Source organism: Equus asinus, chromosome 11, assembly GCF_041296235.1.
Source record: "Equus asinus isolate D_3611 breed Donkey chromosome 11, EquAss-T2T_v2, whole genome shotgun sequence".
NCBI lineage: Eukaryota > Metazoa > Chordata > Mammalia > Perissodactyla > Equidae > Equus > Equus asinus.
This window is the reverse complement of record NC_091800.1, coordinates 70,206,815-70,230,268: the sequence shown is the minus strand read 5'-3', so window position 1 is coordinate 70,230,268 and position 23,454 is coordinate 70,206,815. Positions and strand designations below refer to the sequence as shown.

The 23,454-nt window shown below is 37.4% G+C and overlaps 1 protein-coding gene, 1 non-coding gene and 1 pseudogene across 2 annotated transcripts in view; 1 reads left to right on the top strand and 2 right to left on the bottom strand.

Annotated features, from left to right (window-relative positions):
• HS6ST3 (heparan sulfate 6-O-sulfotransferase 3) overlaps positions 1–23,454 on the bottom strand; it is a 658,248-nt gene that overhangs the window by 207,253 nt on the left and 427,541 nt on the right. The window lies entirely within an intron of this gene.
• LOC139046581 (ubiquitin-conjugating enzyme E2 variant 3 pseudogene) overlaps positions 1–23,454 on the bottom strand; it is a 111,170-nt pseudogene that overhangs the window by 42,927 nt on the left and 44,789 nt on the right.
• Positions 19,204–19,309, top strand: LOC123289980 (U6 spliceosomal RNA). The gene has a single exon (XR_006534263.1). It is a non-coding gene; the product is annotated as a U6 spliceosomal RNA (small nuclear RNA).

The window sequence follows — 23,454 nt, the reverse complement described above, 5'->3', positions numbered from 1 at the left end:
TTTAATTTTATCAATTTTCTATATAATCCAGCTATTCCACTTCTGGGTATTTATCCAAAGAACATGAAAATGTGAATGTGTAAAGATATATGCACCCCTATGTTCACTGCAGCATTACTCACAATAGCCAAGACTTGGTTGCAGCCTAAGTGCCCATCAAGGGACGAATGGATAAAGAAGATGTGGTATATATACACACAGGAATACTACTCAGCCATAAGAAACGATGAAATCCGACCATTGGTGACAACATGGATGGATCTTGAGGGTATTATGCTAAGTGAAGTAAGTCAGACGGAGAAAGTCAAATACCGGATGGTTTCACTCATAAGTGGAAGATAAAAACAACAACAACAGCAACAACTAACAAACACACAGATACAAAGATTAGATTGGTGGTTACCAGAGGAGAAGCGGAGAGGGAGGAGGAAGAAAGGGGTGACTGGGTACTGGGCACACGCGTATAGAGACAGATGTTAATTAGTCTTTGGGCAGTGAACATGATGCAGTTTACACAGAAATTGAAATATAATGATGTACACCTAAAATTTACTTAATGTTATATAAACCATTGTTACCTCAATAAAAAAATAAAATGTTGAAAAAAAGAAACATAAGAAAAGTTTATGAGAAAACCAAAAATTGCTTTTAATTTAAAATAAATAAAACCACAAGCATTTTCATTTAAAAACAAAAAAAGTAATAAAATTTTCTTTTTTTTTTTTATAAAATGTTGATAGGTAAATTAGAGAACAAAAGAAAGGAAAGGAATAATGGAAGAGAGCACTGATGTGTCTCTGTTTTTTTGTGTGACTTTTAGCCTGATACATTTCTTTGGCTGATCATGTAGTTAATACCCTTGAGCTTTACATGATAAGGTTAAAAATCTTTCTCTGATATCCCAGTATATAGTTCAGGAAATATGCCGTAGTTTTTAGTTTTTCATTTTTTCTTCAGCATAGCTACAAGGTTCTCTGGGGACTACCTATAAGGCAAAGATTTGGTACTGTCTCTTCCATTTCAGAAAACTACAAATTATGTGCTTTGAGACACAAAGAAGTAAAACATTGATTGTATAGAATATTTCAGTAGAGTAGAAGATATTCTAATTAACATGATAATCAACACAGGTCTTTTCATTGGAACAGATTGTATAATCGAATATTCCTTATGGATTTTGATAAACGTACTTTCTTCTCCGAGACATTTCAAGCTTCCAGTGCTATTTCTCTTTTCTGGACACCAGGTGTACAATTAAGACAAAAGAACAAAGGAAGAACCCAATGCTAACTTATAAATTAGCTATCACTTGATTATATGAGGGAATAAGATGAGTCCCTCACTCTTCCGGGTGCTGATTAGAATCAATCCTATCGGGGACACTGGAAATCAGTAATGGCCTGAGAAATTCTCTATCATTTTTGATATTCATGCATAAGCCTCACCCTCCATCCCAAATTTTTGATTAAAAATAAATAAATAATTCTACCTGGGGCAGGAAGATCACAAAGTTTATATGAAATAGTCACCTTTTATTGAGCACAAACTATGCCAGGTTTAGATCTGAGCATTTTATATATAAACTCTTAATTTTCACAACAACCCAGAGGGTGTCTAATTTTATCCCCAAGTGCATAAATTGAAGCTTGGAGAGATTAAGGAATTTTCCTAAGGCTACAGAAGTCATTAACTGTAGGAGCTGGGATTTGAACCCAGACTATCTGATGCCCAGTCACTCTTTTATGTTATGATCTATTCCCTGAGATCTGCCTATGTGCCTGTGTGCCCTGCACTGTGCTGTCACTAGGGACACATGGGTGAAGAACAGCACAGCAACTGCTCTCGTGTACTTACCTAACAGCTCCACAAGAGAGAAAGGAAAATGGCTCCTATCATGTATGTTTTCTTTAAGATTTAAGGGGAAGGCTATATTGGACTTCCTAGTTCATTTTCCATCATCACATTTTATTAGAACAATTAAAATATTGTATATTTCAGATTAAAGTATGTTTTAATGGAATTATATTCACAAGTACATTTTCAAAGAATATAATGATTTTTCTCCCTGTTATATTCCCGCTTTGTAACTGAAGAAAGTGTTCCTATGACCTTGGAAATATAAAACTCTATCTGAGAGGACCTGCTGATGAATCTACTGCACATATTGGGAGGCAGTGTCAGCTGAATTCTGGTCCTGACATTGCCATGATGGACTCAGTTCTCTACTGTAAGATGTCCATCACAGGCATGCCTCAGTTTATAACAGACTGTTGTCGATAAACACCTCCTCCTATTATCTATGCTTTGTAGCTCATGGAAACATTTTGCAGTGTCATCTCTCTGAACACAGGTTCCCAAAGACATCCATACAGTCTGTTTTGAAACTAAATTTTACAAGGATGTAAAAAAATGAAAAATAAAAATCCTCAAGGTAGAACCCAGAGCGAAAACCTCTCTTTACAACTTAGTCCTATCTGTCCAGACATTGTCAGAGTCATATTCAACCAAACAGAAATCCTTGACTTCTTATGCTGGACCAATTAAAATATTGACTTGTTTAATTTTTCCAAGTTTCTTGTTTGCTTGGTCTTTAAATTTTAATTGAAACTTCTCTTGAAAAAAAGTTCATAATATATCATTTAGTCTATACTAGATATTCTGTTTAGTAATATGGGGAAAAATTGGGTGTGGGAGATCATGTGAACAACGTGTGGGGTCCAAGAGACTTAGGAAAATGTAAGTATGTACTATTTCATAGACAAACTCTAAGGAGTAAATAAAAAGCTATGGCTTCAATTCATCCAGTCGAATAGAAAGAAGACACAAGTGAAATCTGATGGGATTAAAATGTGTGCCTCTAAGATGGTTCATTTATTTTAGACGTGATGATTGGTGTATTGTAATATTATTCAGAATTTAGCCATTATTTCAAAATAATATTAATATATGATAGGCTCCTATAATCGACAGGAACATTGTTACTAATTATTTTCCATTCCTTCTGCACAACATACCCCTTTTCTTTAAAGGGAGTAAAATATCTCTACTGATAGGTAAAAATAGCCTCAGTTTCCAGAACCTATAAGAACAGGAGTGGAGGCTTTTCAAATCTGTTGATAAATTATTTAAAACTGACTGAGCCAGAAATTCACCAGAAGAGAAAATATTTGGTAAATGATGTAGAAATCTTAAAAATCGTCAGTACTGGAATATTTTAAAGCCCCTTCCCTTTTCTTCTCCACCTCTCATCTCATCCATCAATTCTCCAAACATCAGCTTGAACCCTCTGGCCAAATCCTGTTTCAGGGAATCTACTTGTGGAAGTGGCACAGCAGGCACTGAAGATGCCATTAAACGGACATCTGCTCCTGGATACATGAACCTTGAATGGCCCATAAGCATATAATGCACCATGCCAACTTAAGAGAAATAAAAAGGCAGAAGCGAGAAAACAGAAACAAATTAAAAATATACTTAAATGAAATTTTAATTTAAATGTATGCACACACACACACACATTAATATGCTCAACTTGGTTTAGATTCCTAGCATTGAGTACAGAATTGGAATACCATAAGCTCCATCCTTATAGTAACATATGTTTTGCATTATTTTTAAAGAACTAATCCTTACATTCTTTTTGCCAAGGCATTATATTATCATTATACCAAAGCCATTTACATCTCTACAAACTTTGATCATACAGAGAAAGGATCTCTTCTTGATTTTTTCCAAATAAGCCCAAACATATCTTACAAAACAAAGCTACACATCACCCAATACGCATTGTCACTCCAAAGAACTAAAATTCTTTTCCCAGCACCCTGACCCAAAAGATGCTCTCACTATCTCCATCTCTAAAATACACTTGAAATTGATGGACAGTTGAATTACACCCACTGCCTCTATTTTTAAAAATATTTTTACAATGTAGCAAATTGTTTCCACTCAGTAAAAATGATAGATTATTGTATAGTGTGAAAAAAATTAATGAGCAGATGGAATACCAGCCCATAATTCATTAAAATATTGCACTGGGTTAATTCAGCAAATAAAAATGGAGAAGTGAGCAGATGGCCATTTATAGTTCTCTTGATTTCTTAAACTACTTCTTTACAGCCAGAACTGCTCCTATATTTAACTTGAAATGCACAGCTCTTACCATATGCACAGTAAGTAAGCATTCATGTGACCTCATAAACTTTTCATATTACACAGCAATGATTTTTATGATTTAGTTAAAGGAACACTACACACTTACAGAGTAAGTTATTCCCATATCTCCAATATTCTGGGGATAATTTGAATTTCCTAGACTCAGTAGATCCTTGCTATCATTATCTGGTCTGAAGTAGGTTCAAGTAGTCACACAGGTAAAATCTCACAAAAGGAAGTGATCAGCTTTGTTATAAACACTGAAGGATGCCAATGCCAAGCACACAAAATTATTACAGAGTAGGTGGTGTTTCTCTTAAGGCAATGCTTTTTCTCCATCATACCCTAATCCTATAACTAACTGCCTTTTAAAAAATTCTATCATCATGTAGAGCAAATGGAACTCTCACACAAGTAAACTGAATCAACCACTCTGGAAAACTGTCGGGCAGTATCTACTATGGCTGATCATATACACGCTGTAAGGTTCAGCAATTCCACTCCTAGGTATATACCCAACAGAAATGGTGGCAGGTACCCACAGAACACACAGATACGTATATTCATAGAAGTGCTATTTGTAAAAGCTCGAACCACGAATTGTGACATAGTTATACAATAATATAAATAACATAGATATATAATACACAATGAAAATCAGTGAACTCCTGCTACAAAAATAGCACAAGTGATGTCACAATGCCACAGACATAAAGCTGAGCAAAAAGAAGACAAACACAAGAGCATAGACCGTGCAATTCAATTTATATAAATGTCAAAGTTCGACAGACACTCTGTGATGACAGAGATCAGCATAGCGGCTGCTTTGGAAGAACAGTGACCAGGACAGCAGGGGGCTGTTGGGGCTGGCCAGGCTCTGTTTCCTGATCTGGGTGGTTGTTACATAGGTAGGTTCCTATTGTGAAAATGCATTGAGTGTCACACTTACGATTTGTGAACTTCTTAGTAGGTACAATAGACTTTAATTTTTTTAAGTTCACTTTAGAAGATAAATGAACACTATTAAAGAAAAAACTCCTCTATATCAGTGCCAAGTATACTGAAGAAATTATGCCAGTGATTTACAGCAAGAGTTGTATTGTGTCAGAGTTAACACAAGTGATATAATAAAACGAATATTATTCTAAGGTTTTTCATAGACTTCTCCAACGTCCAAGTTCAAAGAAAGTCCTTGGAAACTTCACGTGATGCCTCTCCCCTGTTATAGAAGACACGTGCTGTTTCTCCCAAGCATGGGCCCTTCCTCCTTCTGCTGAGTGCCCTACCTTTCATTTGTGAAACTCCTTTCCCCAATTCTCCTCTATGTGGTTTGTGCCCAGTGACACTCTCTCCAGCTCTGCAGGTGAGCGCTGGGTGACTCAAGCCAGTGTTTCTCTTAGGAACAATGTTTTCATTGGGGCAGGACAATCCCTTGTTATATGGGACTGACTCACGCATTGCAGCATGGGTTACTTCCCTGGACCTTACCCAAGATGCCTGTAGCCTGTAGGACCTGTAATTCCTCATACACATAGCCTAGAGTTCACCACTGGTTTTCTTCAGAAAATATCAGAGACAACAGACCAGGCATAAAGTCTTGTTCATTGTTATTCCACCTAAGCCTAACAGTGCCTTGGGCATATTAGCTTTTCAATAAAGGTCATTTGAATTTATTTGGCATATATTCAATGAATGTTTATTGAGTGTCTTTATGTGCTAGGCATGATTCCTGTCAGTAGGGATACAGCGGTGAATAAAACAGACCAAATCTTGCACACATCGCTTCTCTTCAGGTAAGAGAGAAAGAGATGATTAAAAAAATATAATAATAAATGAATATAAACAGAAAAACTGCAGATAGTGATAAGTGCTCTGAAGTTAAGAAAGCAGGGTAATACTATAGGAATAAAGCGGAAGGGGGCTGGGTGCATCAGTAGTTCTCAACCAGGGGTCATTCTGCCCCAGTGACATTTGATGAGGCGTTTTTTTGTTTTTTGTTTTTTTTGAGGAAGATTAGCCCTGAGCTAACATCTGCTGCCAAACCTCCTCTTTTTGCTGAGGAAGACTAGCCCTCAGCTAACATCCGTGCCTATCTTACTCTATTTTATATGTGGGACACCTGTCACAGCATGGCTTGCCAAGCAGTGCCATGTCCGCACCCGGGATCCGAACCGGCAAACCCCGGGCCGCCGAAGCAGAATGTGCACACTTAACCACTGCGCCACCAGGCTAGCCCCTGATAAGGTATTTTTAATTGTCACAACTGAGGGCATCTAGTGGGTAGAGGCCAGAGATGCTGCTTAAAATTTTACAAAGCACAGGACAACTCCTCCCCACAAAGAATTATCCAACCCAAAATGTGAACAGTGCCAAGGTTGAGAAACTTGACTTTAGATAGAGTGATCAGGGAAAGGCTCTCTGAGGAGGTCCCATTGGAGCTAAGACCTGAATGACGACAGAGAGCCAGGGGAGCAAAGTTTAGGAGAAAGAACATTCCAAGTCAAGGGAACAGCAAGCGCAAAAGCCCTAAGGTGCAAATCAGTTTAGGTAGTTTGAAGAAAACAAAGAAGAGTAAAGGGGCTGAACTCAACCAGGGAGAACAAAGGTACATTCAAGACGAGTTTGGGCAGGTAACAGTACATTCAAGAGAAGGTTGGGCAGGAGGCACAAACTAGATCATTGAGGGCTTTATGAGTTATGGTAAGGAGTTTGAATTTTATTCTAAGTACAAAGGGAAGTCCCCAAAAAGTTTCAAGCAAAGAGATGACATAATCAGATTTTAAGAAATCACACCACCCATTGTGTGGAGAATGGCTTGTAGGAGGGCGAAAGTGGAAACAAGCGGTGAGTAAGAAGACTGCAGCAGTAGTCCAAGAGAAACAGGATGACGGCTTGGATATACATATGCAGAGTTGCCAAATAAGATACAAGAAGTCAAGTCAAATTTGGATTTTGGATAAACAATAAATAATTTTTGTAAGTATATCCCATGCATTACTTGGGACATGCTCATAAAAAAAAATTACTTAGTATTTATCTGAAATCCAAATTTAACTGGGCATCTTTTATTTTTATTTGCAAAATCTGGCAACTCTATGCATGAATGGATGAAGATCTGCATAAGTAAACACAGGATAATATATGTTTGGAAAATGAGCTAACCTGCTACATTTTTCAAATTAAAAAATAAAAGGTTCTGCATGAATGGTTTCTGTATGTGGAAGAAGGATATGTTCAAATAGATATTGTTTATATAGGAGATCAATTAAGTACCTAATCAATTTTGACATTTACCTCTCCCTCTCATTAGTTTAAAATCTCCAACCAGCTTCAGGTTATCCCTCCAGTAGCTCAGTGAAAGCTGGAACATACATAATAAATTGGTTCTGTGGCCCCCTAAGCTGTTTTCTGTTCTCATCAACCTGGAACCAAGAGTTCCTGGAACCTACCTTGTGGTGGGCTTCTTGCATGATTTTTATTTCATATGTGAAGTAATAAAATTTCCAAGTTCTGTCAATTCTTTTGCAATTTCTCCTTTTTTGTTTGAGGAAGATTAGCCCTGAGCCAACTGCTGCCAATCCTCCTCTTTTTGCTGAGGAAGACTGCCCCTGAGCTAACATCCGTGCCCATCTTCCTCTACTTTATATGTGGGATGCCTACTACAGCATGGCTTTTGCCAAGCGGTGCCATGTCTGCACCCGGGATCTGAACCGGTGAACCCCGGGCCACCAAAGCAGACGTGCGAACTTAACTGCTGTGCCACCAGGCCGGCCCCTCCTGCTTATTTCTTGCATGGTTACCAGGGTTCTCTTATTCACTAGTATCATCATGTCACTCTCAGGTTTAAACCTTCCAATGTTACTTATCATTGGCAAGAATTGGAGACTGGTCATTCTTAGGCTGCATCAGGCCAGCAGGTATCTTTAATCTGGCTTACACAGTAATAAAAAAGAGTCAATGTTTAAAATTGAGCATTTTCTTTAAAATCTGGGTGTCTGGCTGTATTTGAAAGATCTGAAGATCTGGTCACACCACATCTGCACTTACTCATGGCTATAACCACTGGCGTTGAATACAAACTTTCTCTCGATAGGACACACAGGTCCTCACCTGCTTAGGTGACTTGGCTGGCATCTGACATTGTGACTGGAAATGGATTACCTCAAACGCCTTCACAGCTAGCGTTGGGGACCTCTGGAAGTTCTTTCCTTGTTCCCCACTTCAGGTCAAAGCTCCGTGAGGCCTCTAGCCCCAACAATCTCATTTTGTCCCCTGCTCCTTCACCTCCAATAGCTGTGAAAACCTGAATCCACCTTTTTCCTTCTTCAATCCAGATTTTTTTTTGTTTATTTTGATTTCCCATTTAAAATCGGTTCAGAGCAATCTTAACATTGTTCATTATTTTGATTTGCTTTCTGAAAGTTCACAGGCGTGTATTCCCTAGGTGTTTCTTAGGCGCTTATCTCATCTCGCCAAGATGACTGCGTCAACTCCCTGAGGACAAGGGTCCTCCCAGCTGCTCCTTCTAGCAGGTCTGGACTTCCCAAAAGCATGCAAAGTTGTTGTTGCATGAAATGACTATGCTGCAATCTAATCAGCATATAAAAAGAAAAGGGAGCCTGAATGTATTCCTTTTTCTAATGGTATAGAGGTATGGTTTCAAACTGGTAATTTTTCCTGAAATCAATTATTAAAAATAGTATGTAAGAAATAGAAACTAAGCCAGCTCTTTTAAAGTTTCTGTTTAAAGTAATTTAATAAAGCCCCTCTATTAAACCATATTATCTCATTTTATTCCACAGATATATTTGATTCTATGACCAATAAAAACTAAAAATTCTACTCATTTTGCTCTTACTTCTTATGAGATTATTAAAACTCAGAGATTCAATTTTCCATCGTTTTAAGAAGGCTGGTTATTTAAACGTTAAAGGCTTGAAATGAGGAAATAAAGCATTCTCTGGCTTTGTATATATCTGTTAGAAATAGAAGGAAGGAGAGGCGAAGTGTGAATTATAAGAAAAAATTTTCTAACTGTGAGCAGATATCAAAATCCAGTCCTTTTAAACTGGTATGTAGAAAACAATGAGTTTTAAATAATTTACTTAAATTATATACCTTAAAAAAAAGAATAACTTTTGAAGAGAGAGGTCCAAAAATCAATATTTCCTCAATCACAAAGAAGTTCTTTCCACACAATAGTTACTTGGAAAGAAAATTTTTAAAAGGTTCAAAGTAAAAAATTAATTAGTAAGAAATCCACTCACAGCAGGGATTATCAAACAATCTGTGTTTTCCTAAATCAGCTCCTCTTGATGCGTTGTCAGGATCATGAGGCATGACAAATTTTAAATGGGCTCACTGCCGAGAACTCATCCATAAGCTACAACCATTTCGCACAAATGCACAAAATCTGGAGCAGTGAATAAAGCAGCAAATACGCGTGGCTTAGCTGCTCCCATTGTGCAGGCAGTTAGTGAAGATGAAAATAATAACATTATAGACAAATCTTTTAGGAAAGGCTCATACTTTAATACACCATGTGAAATGATGGATTGCATTCTTCGTAAACTTATATACATGTGGTTTGGAAGATGCTTATTCATTAACAAATAAGAAAAAAAAATTCCTCAATCAAATAGAATCTTTGGAGTCGGTATAGAATTTCGGGGAAAAAGTATTCGTAGAAGGACACTAGTTTCTGATTGGATTAAATCGTACATGTTAAGGGAAGAAAAGTCAAAGAAAATTTGAAAAATCACTAAACAGAGAAAATTAATTATCAACTCAAATATAAGATAGCAGCCAGTAATTATTCAAGGGAGATTATATTGTTCATTACCCAGCACAAGACTGACTGATATCAGAGCATTCACAGAGAATCTTATCATATACCACGTTAGTTAGCACTTGGGAGGGATCGTAATGAGTGTCTAAGGCCTGTCACTCTGGAAATACCACCGGGAAAGGCTGTACAGTGACTTGCACAAGGTCGCCCAATTTGTCAGTGACAGAGAAAGGGCTAAAAGTTAGGCTTCCTGGTGTGGAAAAAAATACCGACATTTCTTGAATTAGCTGAGCTGATTATTTGCCCTGATAGCATCTTGCTTGTTGTTGGCTTGTGGGTATCTTTATTTAAATGAAAGGTTAAGCCAAATATTCTATCTGTCCTAAGAATGTTTGAGAGAGGTTTAAAAGGCTCTTTAGTCAGGGATGTTAAAACACTATTGCCAGCAAGAGGAGACTAGGAGATATTGAGCAGCGGAGAAGATTAGGAAAGCGACTCTAAGAGAGTCTCAGTTTCAACCTAATCTGAATATCTTTGAGCAAAGTGAGGTCCAGAGAGGTGATACAGCTGGTTGCTGGCAGAAATGGGACTAGAATGCAGTCTACCCGTCCAGTCCAGGGTTCTTTCCTCTGCATCTGGTCCCTGAGTTGTGTGTTCAGGGAGAGGCTTCATTGTAACATTGAGAAGGAATTATTCATTGAATAAGATAATCATATTAAATGTAAATGCCAACACCATACTCGAAAATCTGACGTAGATGATTTTTTGGTTATTCGGTGTTGTGCAACGTGTCTATTACTGCTTTTTGAAATTAGAATGGACTGACAGCCATTGCCTTAGCATACGGCTCACATGTCTTTAATGCACTAGTTCATCATGAGCAAACAAGGACCCAGGCGGCACCAACAACTCACAGACTCTAGGATTGAAAGTCATGTCAAGCACTGGCTGACCCAATGCACTAAAACTTCATTGATTCAGACCATTTGGGAGGAATGGGGTATGAGGCGGGGGCAAATCAATTGGTAAAAAATGTCTGAAATTAAATACTTTTAAAGAAATACAAACGAATTATTTTGAATTAGTAAAAGTAACCATTTAAGTACTGTCAAATATAAGTCCTTTAGGGCTTATTTTAATAATTGAATAACTCATTTGTAATTAGCAATTTGTTTATATGCAAACGACATCAGAAAGCATTCAAAATTACATTAAAAATATGCCATCAAATCTTATTTGCTCCAAACTTTGCATGGAAAACTTTTCCCTAAAGAGAGTAAAGAGGTAAAATTTAGTCTAGTTCTAGTTAAGTTGTAAAAAGTCTCATAGTAATAATGCTCTTACTACTTACTATAAGAAGTGATAATAATAGTAAAAATAATTTATTTCTGGGGCCAGGCCGGTGGCGAAGCAGTTAAGTTCGCATGTTCCACTTTGGCAGCCCAGGGTTCGCCAGTTCGAATCCTGGGTGCAGACATAGAACCAACCGTTTGGCAAGCCATGCTGTGGTAGGTGTGCCACATATAAAGTAGAGGAGGATGGGCACGGATGTTAGCTCAGGGCCAGTCTTTCTCAGCAAAAAGAGGAGGATTGGCAGATGTTAGCTCAGGCTCTAATCTTCCACAAAAAGAAAAAATATTTTAAAAAATAAAATAAAATAATAATTTGTTTCCACCCCTCATAGGCAGACCATATGTATTTTCTAACTTTTGCCCTAACAGAGCTCTGTGCACTGAGGGTTTTCTACCAGCATAGAGGTGAAGATATGGCAGCAACGAGTTCCACAGCCTAGACTAGAACCCAGGTCCTCTGACCCCTGCTATGCACCCTTTCACTCTTCCACGTGCTCTCCATGATGGAGCACAGTGCTCTGGGTTAGGCCAGATGAGCTCTAACATCATTTTTTGCCCTCAGGGTCTATATTTCTATGGCTTTATGGGCACCGTGACCTCAAAGAGAAAGGTACACATTACACATATGCACAATTGAGGCTTAAACTCGCTGGCTTTCAGAGACTCTGGATTTCCCTTCAGTGGGCTGTTCAGTGTTCCATGGATCGGCACCTGTGTTCAATACCTTCAATCCTTGTTGATATGAGGTAGGCATAACTGTTCAAATTATCTTTGGTTCCTCCAACTCTTTTCCCTAAACACCAGGTTTAATTCATAAAGGAAACTGAGTCAACTATCCCTTAGTTATTCTAACAGCAAAATAAAAATGGTAGTTCCCTATCCACCATTAACATTACCAAGACCTAAAGTTATGGATAATCTCTTCTCAGGCAACAATTAACTGTGAGCTTCAATTTGGCAAGGATAACAGAGACTCCAAAAAAAAGAGTCTTGGAGATTAATTTGTCAAATGGAGAAACAAAGTGTGATAAGGACAGGTGTTTATGCTGCTAACTATTAATAAAGAGGAAGCTGAAATAAACTTGCCCTATAGTTCAACTGTAGAGTCTCTTTCACATTATCCTATATATATATATACCAATATTATGGTTATTATTGGCCTTACTTACATTGCTATAGATACAATCTTAAACATGACACAGTTTGAAGTTTACTAGCAGTGCAATGTCACCTGTTAGTTTTAGAATATGATGGAAGGGAAATCTTTTTCAATTGATACATGTGCACATGTCTAACTGGCCAGTGACATCAAATTTGGACAACCAAATCAACTAATAATTGATTAACATGCAGAGTTGACTAATATGCATACAGAGGATAAAAGATGACTTGAGCCTTAAATAATGCTGTGAATGGATTAAGTGAGCACTCCCTTCATCACTCTATCAGTCCTTTATCATCTAGATTTTTCCGCTTGATTTCCCACCATACATATCCTCCACCCCGGACCTCCTGAACTATTTACTCACAGTTGCTTCAACAACTATTTTCTTGCCACTATTCCTTTGCAAATGATGTTTCTCACCTCAAATAGCCCCTTTCTCCCTTCTCTTCTCTACCTACAGAATTCTACTCATCTTTAAAGACTCAGAGAACATGTCACCTCCTCAGAGAAGCCCTAAGTAAATGTACATTAATCTATATTCAAAAGTACTTTGGTCAAACCATTACTATAGCACTGGCCATAATCAGTCATCACTTGATTAGACATTTCATCCATTAGATTGTACATTCCTCGTGGGCAGCATCATTGTGTTATTCCTTGTTATATTTCTGCTACTCCTTAGCCATTTGCCCCTTACACTTTTACCCCTGACCAGTATGCTTCCCAGTATCTTGCACAGTGTTGAGCATCAAGTAGGTCCTATAAATGCCCAATGGAACCAGAGTAGTAGTGGCCAATGGACAGTCGGGATCTAATGGGTAGTTAGATTTGTGTGTGTTGAAAACCCTCCCAAATATAATGCATTGACCCAAAGTCTCAACTCCCTGACCTTTCATTTAGGCTGTAAACCAGAATGTATAAATCTTTGTTCATTCTTTTAATATGCTATACACTTATATTTCAGCTTTACATTAATTCAGGATATTAATTCCACCAGTGCTTTTGATGGAAGCTATAATTTATATCATTGAAAAACCTTTCTGTGGCTTAATATTCGGAGGTGTAAGAATACAAATGACACTAAACATTAATTACGCAAAGAAATATGAGTAAAGAAACTGTACTGTGTATAAACTTAGGGCCAAAATTAAGGCTAAAACATTTCACAATTAAAATAGGATCAAACGAACAAGTGTCACAGGTCATGCATTAATCAGAAAGGATGCAAACCAAACCAAAGGCACATTTATTGCTTAAAAAATATCCTCAACTCTAAAACACCTACAATTATTAATTATTTATAAACAAGAACTGGAAGTGTTGACATTGTATATTCCCATAAAATGAAACATAAAATAATAATGTCTCAATCCTGTACAATCCCATCAAGTTAATGATACAGTTGAACAAGGATCCTGTGAAGTTTTAGGTGGGTAGGCACTGATGACCACCTAGAAATGGCATGTATTGTGTTAATATCTCAGTCTCCTCTCACTTTAAACAGTGTCTCTCTTTTTGACAGTAATACCATAGAGAGACAGTATGAAATGGCCTATCCAGCCCTGAGATATAATCTTGACATGCCACAAACTTGCTGAGTGACCCTGAGCAAGGTTTGTATTGCTCTAAGCATAAGCTCCCAATTTAAATAAAAGGGGTAGAATAGTTCATCTTTATTTTGTTTCAATGAATATTCAATCATTTCTTTTTGTACAGTTTATTTGATTTGTTTTCCCTGACTGTACTCCTCACTCAGAGGAAAAGAGTGGTGGTCTGGTGGTCTGATAAAAAACATATGCAATTTTTAGCATATTTGGTAGCTGCAAAGTTAGTTTATTTAAAGATGTTATCCATTGTCACGCTTCCAGCCTCAAGTAATAGAAAGTCTAACTTCATGCAAAAGTATTCTCTCATATAATAAGATACCTGGAGTGTGGATGGGCTCAGGGCAGGGTGAAAGATATCATCAAGGACCCAGGTTCTTTCCACATCTTTGGTTAATCAATCCCCAGATACCACAGAGAGAGGCTAATCAATCCCTAGGTTAGTCAAGGCCTGGCTGAAACTCCAGGTATGGTTAGATAGTGTGACATTATTCTTACTTCTAGAACAGAAGAAATTCTGTCCTTTTTATTTTAATGAATTTATTATCATAGGCTACACTGACCTTGTTCTTGAAGTGACTAAAGTTCATCAATGCAGAATGCATTTCAGATTGCAGTGGATTGCAACCAAGCGTTATCTGAAATATCTGGAATAAAATTTTCAACGAGATAAATATAGTACAACACCAAAACAAAATCATAGCTGCTATAGATTAAAATATGGCATATGGTATGTACAGTCCATTCCCAAACCCACTGTTCTCACATATAACCTGTTTTTGTATTGGTAAATACTATATTGCAGTCTAAAAATGGACTATGTGAGGAGACAGTAACCATACTATCTAGGCACTTGAATGTAAAGATTCACATAGTTAAATGGTAGTATTTGCCAAAAACACTGTAATATGAATACATCACAGAATATTTAGCCATGTCCCTATTTTATATTTCCAATAACATTCTAGTAGCACTCACTTACATGCCTTCTGGAGCGTATATAATTGACAGTTTCTCTGTGTTGGAGTCCTGGTAGTGGAAGTCCTCCTGGGTCATAGGGTATGTACATATTTTATTTTCACAAATGCTGCCAAATTACCTTGCAAACTGCTTGTACTCATTCCCATAAGCTGTATATGAGAGCTTTTGTTTCACCACATTCTCATAAACACACGATATGAAAAGACATTTTAATGTCTACCAATCTGGTGGGCATGAAGTGGCATCTCATTTTTGTCTTTATTTGCACTTCCCAGGTTCCCAGTGAGATTAAACTTAAACACTTCCTTATGTCCATTAACCACGATATCTTTCTCCTTCTGAAAAAATGCCTATTTGTTCTGTTGGCCTATGTTTCTATTAGGATATTTTCTACTTCATATTGACTTTGTAAGTTATTCATATATATGTTGGTTCTTGCGTGTTAATGCCTTTTATTCCTCTACTCTCATTTTATTTTTGTACACCTTTATTGATGTATGATTGACAAACAAAAATTGTCTACATATTTTGGTTGCACAATGTGATTTTTTAAAGGAGTACAATGTGATAATTTAATATACGTACACATTCTGAAGTCATTACCACAATCAACTTAGCTCACACATCCATCATCTCACATAGGAGTACAGATATCTCTTCGAAATATTGATTTTATTTCCTTTGGATATACAACCATAAGTGGAATTGCTGGATCATATGGCAGTTCTATTTTTAATTTTTTGAGAAACCTCCATATTGTTTTCCATAATGTTTGTACCAATTTACATTCCCACCAACATTATTCAAGGGTTCCCTTTTCCCCACATCCTAGCCAGCACTTGTTACCGCTCGTCTTTTGGATAATAGCTATGCTAACAGATGTAAGGTGATATCTTATTGTGGTTTTGATTTGTATTTCCCTGATGATTGGTGAAGTGGAGCACCTTTTTATATACCTGTTGACAATTTGTATGTCTTCTTTAGAAAAATATCTCTTCAGGTTCTTTGCCTATTTTTTAGTGAGGTTATTTGTTTTTTGCTATTGATTTATGGGAGTTCCTTATATATTCTGGATATTAACCCCTTAACAGATATATGGTTTGTAAATATTTCCTCCGAATCCATAGCTTGCCTTTTCACTCTTTTGCTTGTTTCCTTTGCTGTGCAGAAGCTCTCTAGTTGGATGTAGTAACACTTACTCATTTTTGCTTTTGTTGCCCATGCTTTTGATGTCATACCCAAACAATCATTGCCAAAGTCAAGGAGCTTTTCCCCTATGTGTTCTTCTAGGAATTTTATGGGTTTCAGGTCTTACATTTAAATTTTTAATCCATTTTGAGTTAACTTTTGTGTATAGCATAAGATAAGGGTCCAATTTCATTCTTTTGCATGTGGCTTTGCCAACACCATTTATTGAAGACACTCTTATTTCCTCATTGTGTATTATTGGTGCCATTGACAAAGAGGAGTTGACCATATATGTGTGGGTTTATTTCTGGTCCCTCTATTCTGTCCGTTGGCCTACATGTCTGTTTTTATACCAGTACCCTACTGTTTTGATAACTACAGTTTTATAATAAAGAAATAAAAAGCATCCAAATCAGAAAGGAAGAAGCTAAATTGACATGAATCAATCTTATATACAGAAAATCCTAAAGACTCTACCAAAAAACTATTAGAAATAATAAATTCAGTAAAGTTGCAGGATACAAAATCAGTATACAAAAATCAGTTGTGTTTCTATAGACTAATACTGAATTATCTGAAAAAGAAATTAAGAAAACAATCTCTTTTAGAATAGCATTAAGAAGAATAGAATACTTAGGAATAAATTTAACCAAGAAGGTGAGAGATCTGAAATAGTACACTGAAATAGCACTATAGTATTTGATATAGTATCTGATCAGAAAGTATCTGATATAGTACACTGAAAACTATACGATGTTGATGAAAGAAATTGAAAAAGACACAAATAGATGGAAAGACATATCATGTTCACGAATTGAAAGAATTAATATTATTAAAACGTCCATATTACCCAAAGCAATCTATAGATTCAATGTAATCTCTATCAAAATTCCAATGGGACTTTTCACAGAAATAAAAAAAATAATTCTAAAATTCATGTAGAACCACCACAAAAGACCCCAAACAGCCAAAGCAATCGTGAGAAAGGAGAACAAGCTGGAAGCATCACACTTCATGATTTCCTTTATTCTCATTTTACAAGGATTTGGGAAGGGGAGAGAGGAGAATGTACGTAGCGAATCTATTATGTCAGCCAGAAGTCCTGAGCTCTCCATACCTAAGACCCTCTTCCCTCTGTCATACATGCTGGTTTATGTACTTTAGCTGCAGCTAGAAAGTTACCATGGCCTCTGACCTGTCCCTTTAATATATCACCCACAATAGCACTTTTAACTTCTTCTCTCATCAAAGAGACAGATGGAGAGAATGCTTTTATTCTGCTGCAAATATATGTGGAAAATGGACATTTTCCCATGGATTTAGTAGGAAATTCAGTTACTATGAGTTCTTTAAATAATTTGGACTTTCTATTTGTTCTGTTCTTGATATGTTTGAGCACTATCCCAGAGGTCAATTGAGCACTTATCTAGGGTCATGAGGAATAGCTTGCCTGTTTTAAAACTGGGGATGGGGATGAGGGAAGACTCAGTGTAATGAGATAGTCTGTCATTTCCATAGATTTAATTAAGAGCTCTTTATTTTAGATTTGCCCAGATCGTTTCATGGAGAAACCATCCCACATTAATTCTCATGACCTTGTACTTTCTTTCTCTTTTATTTTCATGTATATATTGCTATGGTTTTAAAGAGTCGCTCCATTCAAATAGGGAATTTCTTCTGGTTTTGTGACTAAGTGATACTTAAGCAGTATGCCAATGAGACATTCATTATGCAAGGTGCTAAGGCAAAGCGCCCAATGATCTGTGAAGAAAATAGAGCTTCATCTCTGGTATTTGAAACTACTTTCCAAGACAGCTTATAGCAGTTCACCACGAAGGAAAAAAATAGTCTCGAGTAATTTTATAAGACAAAAGAATAGCAAGTATGTACTATCTTCACTTAAAAACACATAAACTGAATACAGTCTGAATTTTTCCCAAAGAAAGAGTTCCTGAATAGGTAAAAGAAAAGTTCTACAAAATGCATCAGCCAGAAGTACTGTGCTAAATTGCCCAATTACTCATGCTCTATAGAAACTTTCAAAATGCAGTTCACACCACTTGCTGAACTTGTTAGTTCATTTTCAATTGCAAGGAACAACAAAGTGGTTTCTTTTTCCTATTTTTGGGCAGTGAAAAATGAGTTAGGTCATAAACTAGATGTGTATCATTATCATTTATATCTGAAGAGGCTACAGCCAATTATAGCATGTCCTGTATATCTGCAGGGCAACAAATAGAGGCAGGAGAAAAGTCAAAATGGTGTTTGCACACAGGCTGGCCATACTGTTATGGCACAGACCTGAGCCTCAGGGTCAGGGCAATGGGAGGGGAGCTGGTGATTATGGTGCATAAGAGGCTCCTTGGGCTCAATTCTCTTCCAAAAGCCCATCAACCCAGAAGAATATAGCATTATAACGGAAGGTGATGAATTTTGGCATCAGGCATGCCTCCCCAAAACATGGCCATTAGCAAGTCACTTAATCTTATAAGAGAAAAGGGTATGATAATACAAACTTCACAGGGCCTTCATCAAGACTAAGAGATACAATCCGTGTAACATGGGCAGCACAGTGTATTGCACCTAACAGGTGCACAATTAAGTTCCTTCAAATCCCCCTCTCATGTTACATAATGGATCCCCGTTGTTAAACTGGGTGTTATTATTATGCTGGGAGTCCACGCCAAAGAGCAGGGCATCTTTCAAAACCTTTGAGCAGCTATATATAGAGTGACATGATTCTGCAGGACTGTCACAGACCCCCTATACCTGTACACCGACTAGAGCTTCTGCCAGTAAGTTCTGTCAGTGTGACCAGCCCACCCTTCCTTTTCTTCTATACTTGAGAGTCTTCCTCACAAATGTAACTTGAAGCATTTTTGTCCACTGATACAAGACTTCCTCAAGCATAAGAGTAAATACCTGAAGTTGGGAAAGCTTTCTCAAAAAACATTTTTTAAAGACTAATGGGTGCTTGCTTTGGCAGCACATATACTAAAATTGGAAGGATACAGAGAAGATGAGCATGGCTTCTGCGCATTATGACATGCAAATTCATGAAGCCTTCTATATTTTTGTTGCATCACTATTTTGCACAGCTGAAACTAACATAATATTGTATGCCAATTATACTTCAATAAAAAAAAAATAAAGACCAGTAAGTGTTCATGCTGAAGGAAGAGGGATCAAAAAAATAAAAACTCTCAAAGCAAAACAAAAACTGTCGCTCTGTCACCATCAAAGACACCTGGGGTCTGATTTCTTTTTAAGGTTTTCTTCATTCCTTTACAATATACATAAGTGTGATAGGTTTCCGTTTAACCAAGAATGGGATCTCACACAATGTGATGGAAAGAAATTGAGCCTCACCTAAGCCACTGCCAGACCTATGTCATGAGATCCTTTTTATTACAACCGCTATATACGATGATTACAAGTTTGATTTATTAGAAAAATTAAATCGAGATCAGAAGAAAATATTTTATTGGTTGAATTACCAACTAGTTTTCCACCCTTAGGCTCTTTTTCTGTTCTCTTAGCTGGATCCATGGCTCAGTCCAGCCCCATCTCCAGGGGGCAGCTCTTGCCTTCTTTTTCTCAGCCAGACCTCAGTCAGAAACCTCAGTTTCTCTCTGGATCCCTGATGTCAGCCTTTGCTGCTTTCTCTCTGTGCTCCCTGACCTTTTATGAACCAGAAACAAGGAGCCTCTTACAGTTCCTCTAAGATACTTGAGTTTCCTGCCCTCTTCCCCCCAAACTGCCACATGGAGGGCTGCTGGCTCCTTACTTCTGGATGAAAGACGCTCATGTCACTCACACTGTCCTCTTGCCTGTTGTATGTACACAATGAAATACAACTGATAATTTTACTGAAACTCAATTGCTAGGAAAGATGTTTTTTCTGTTGTGATCCCAAAAGAAAGAGATTCCACCTGCTTGATCTGAACTTTGACTCTATATTTTAAAAATCTGAATTGTCAAGAACAATGTGATAAAGACTATTTAGAAATTTTGGGGAAATAAGTCTAAATTCACTGGTTAAACATTATCACTGATGTTCATTATTTTATTTTTAAAGAGCTACCATTTATTGAAAACTTGCCAAGGGCTTGTTGCTAAGGGTTTACTTAATACAAATCATCTCATCTAATTCTCACAAGGTAACATTATTCTCATTGGTGATTAAGTAACATGTCCCACGTATGGCCACTAATAAGTGAAGTGCCTATCTTTGAGCCCAAGCCAGCACACCCAGGAGTCTACAACTCAAACCCCCACACCAACACTTTCTACAATAAATAACATATCTGTCCTTCACCTAGCAGGTTAGACAAGCTTCAGGGTTGTTTCCAGCTATAAGTCTGTGGAGGGCATGCACTGAAACTCTCATAGATCTCAATTCAGGAATATGCACATAGGAATCATGAATACACGCTTTTTGATTAAGATGATAATTAAAAATAAAATTATATGAATGATCATATGGAATACTGATTAAACCAATTTAAAAAAACCTCTATCACCACTCCACTAAAGATGCATTTTAGCATCTTGATGATTTAATAGAAGATTGCTATATTGCAATTCCCAGCTGCACAAAACCTATTCTCAAGGATGATCATTATAATCTCGTGCTTTATTAAACATCTGAAAGGAATGGCATAATGGTTCTTCAAGGACAGCTCCATTAGGAAAAAAAAAATAGAATAATCTACAGTATAATGTGTTTAAAATGCTTTTTAAAATAGTGTTGTCATTAAGGTGATCAGCACCTGGGTTATTCTCATTGAAACAGCCTGAGGTCTGCTGATTAAAGAGACAGCTATGCCTCCTTTTCCTGGCCCATTAAATGAACCAAAGATATAATCTACACATATCTTCCTGTGGTCTAGTTTCATTAGGATGAAAATCTTCAAAGACCAGTTAGATATCAGTGCAATAAACTAGGCTGGGAAATAAAGGAGTGGAATGATACATAGCTTTATCGACCAATAAGATTTAATTGACTATATATCTTATCACTTAGAAATTGGTCAAAATGGCCCCAAAATTTAGTTTGATGCTAATAGAGCCATCTTCTAAAGTCAGAACGTGATTTTTTTTAAAGCACAAGCCCACCATTCTTCATCTTCTCTTGGCCAAAATTATATCAGGCATTTGGAAGGAATCTTGCCCAATAATTAATTAATATTCCTCATTTCACATCTAAGATTACAGGTGGGACTCTATGGGTCTGAAAAATGAATAATAAGATTAATAAGACTTACATTTCTATTTTGACATAAAATATCCAAAAAACTTTGTTTGTTTCCATTTTAAAATTCTGTTTCCAATTTAAAATTTAAAACATCAACAATATTATGATTCCCATTTTTCAGATGAGGAAAATGAGGATCAAAAAGATTTGCCTGAGTTGACATGAAGCCTAAATGGCTAAAAGAGGAGTCTAAGCTAGACCTTCAAACTGGCCCTAGGCTCTTTATACTACACTATCTTTTTTAAGTTAAAATTTCCCCCTCACCTGGCACTTGCCATCCTGCCTAAATTCTCCAGAACATTATTGCATGCTTTGTAAATGAATCTGTAAATGGTTTGTGAAAAATGAACCTCTTACACTCAGCAGGCAGCCGGCAGTGATAGCTGTTATCTGCCTGCTGTGAGACTTAAGGCAAGTTAGTAAATCTCTCTGAAACTTAACTTTCTCTTCTTAATATCAAAATAATAACATACTTCCCTTTGAGAGAATCAACGAAATAGCATATCAGAGGAACTCTCACAGAACTTGTCATGTAGTGAGTTCTCAAAAATGACCTATTTAACATGCATCTCAATTTGAGGATTTTCAGAACCTTCATGATAATTAAAGCTGTGAATGGAGTTTTTTCTTTTCAAAGATGGAATTGTTGGAGGTAAAGGAAGTGAAGAGTGGACTCAATGGCATGCTCATTTATAAAATAGGAAACAAAAGAGCATTGGGACGAGATAGAGACAGGAAAAGACCAAAAATTTAGATAGCAAAAGAGCAAAAGGTAAAGGCTGAGGGAAATCAAAAAAGAAAAATAATGATACCTACACATATGCACATATCAGCCTGTGAATGATAACTGAAAGACCCAAGCAGATAAAGAATTTACATATTTTGTAAATCCTCCTGCCAACACTATGAGAGAGCTATTGTTGTTATTGTACTCATTTTATAGAAGAGTAGATTGAAGGACAGAGAGGTTAAGTACGTTACCCAAGGTAATACAGCCAGTAAGTATCAGAGCTAAGATTCAAACCCTGGCTGGTTGACTCTAGAGTCCATGCTCTTATTCCTGTGCTAGTCTGCCCCTGGTCTAAGCTAGGAGTCAAAGACAGCAGAGAGGTTAAATGGGTACTGAAAATACTCAATTACTCAACTAGGGGACATCTGCCTTGAAGGCAAAAACCACCTGAGCGTGCCACGGTTTGGACATGCCTGGCCTGGTGCAGGGGTCACTAAAAGCTTGGAACAATGAGACCACAGTGCAGACACTGTTCTTCCCCATGCACTTGCCAAGATTGCTGAGGGATCACTTAGGTTGAGTTACTGTGGCTGAAAGACATCAAACTTCCCAGCAGTCCATTTTAAACATTGGGCATGTGAGGACTGTCCTTTCCTTGAAAGCTCACAGAGGTCTGGGAGAGCTGGCTGCAGCACTTGCCGGGCTTCCACCTTGCCGTGGCATTTTCGTGGTTTGTGTTTGGCTATTCTTTGTCCTCCTTACTTGTCAACATGGCCGCTGCAGTTCATCCATCCGAACCTGCTTTAGGTGTCTGCCTGCCTGCCTTTACCACGCAGACTCCAACAGGTGCGCCCTCCAATACCGCCTCTGCAGTTGGAACTAGTACCAGTTCAGAAGGGTTGAACCATTGCTAGTTGTGTGACCTTTACCCTCGAGTACATCTCCATCTATAAAAATTGGTACCACAGGACCTGCGTCCCAGGGTAGGTGCAAAGGTACAATGAGATTATATCTGTGAAAATACCTGGTGTTCTATAAACATTTGTTGGATCTGGATGTCAGTAGCAAGTATTACTTAAGAACAGCTAGACCCTCACTGCTGGGGGCTCCATCTCAACTTTAACGATGACCTATAAATCATCTGGATTAAGCAGTTTAAGAAATTGGATGTGACATCAAATATAGGGCCATCTCTTTTCAGCGTATGCAACAATGGCAGTTTGCTGTAGCCACC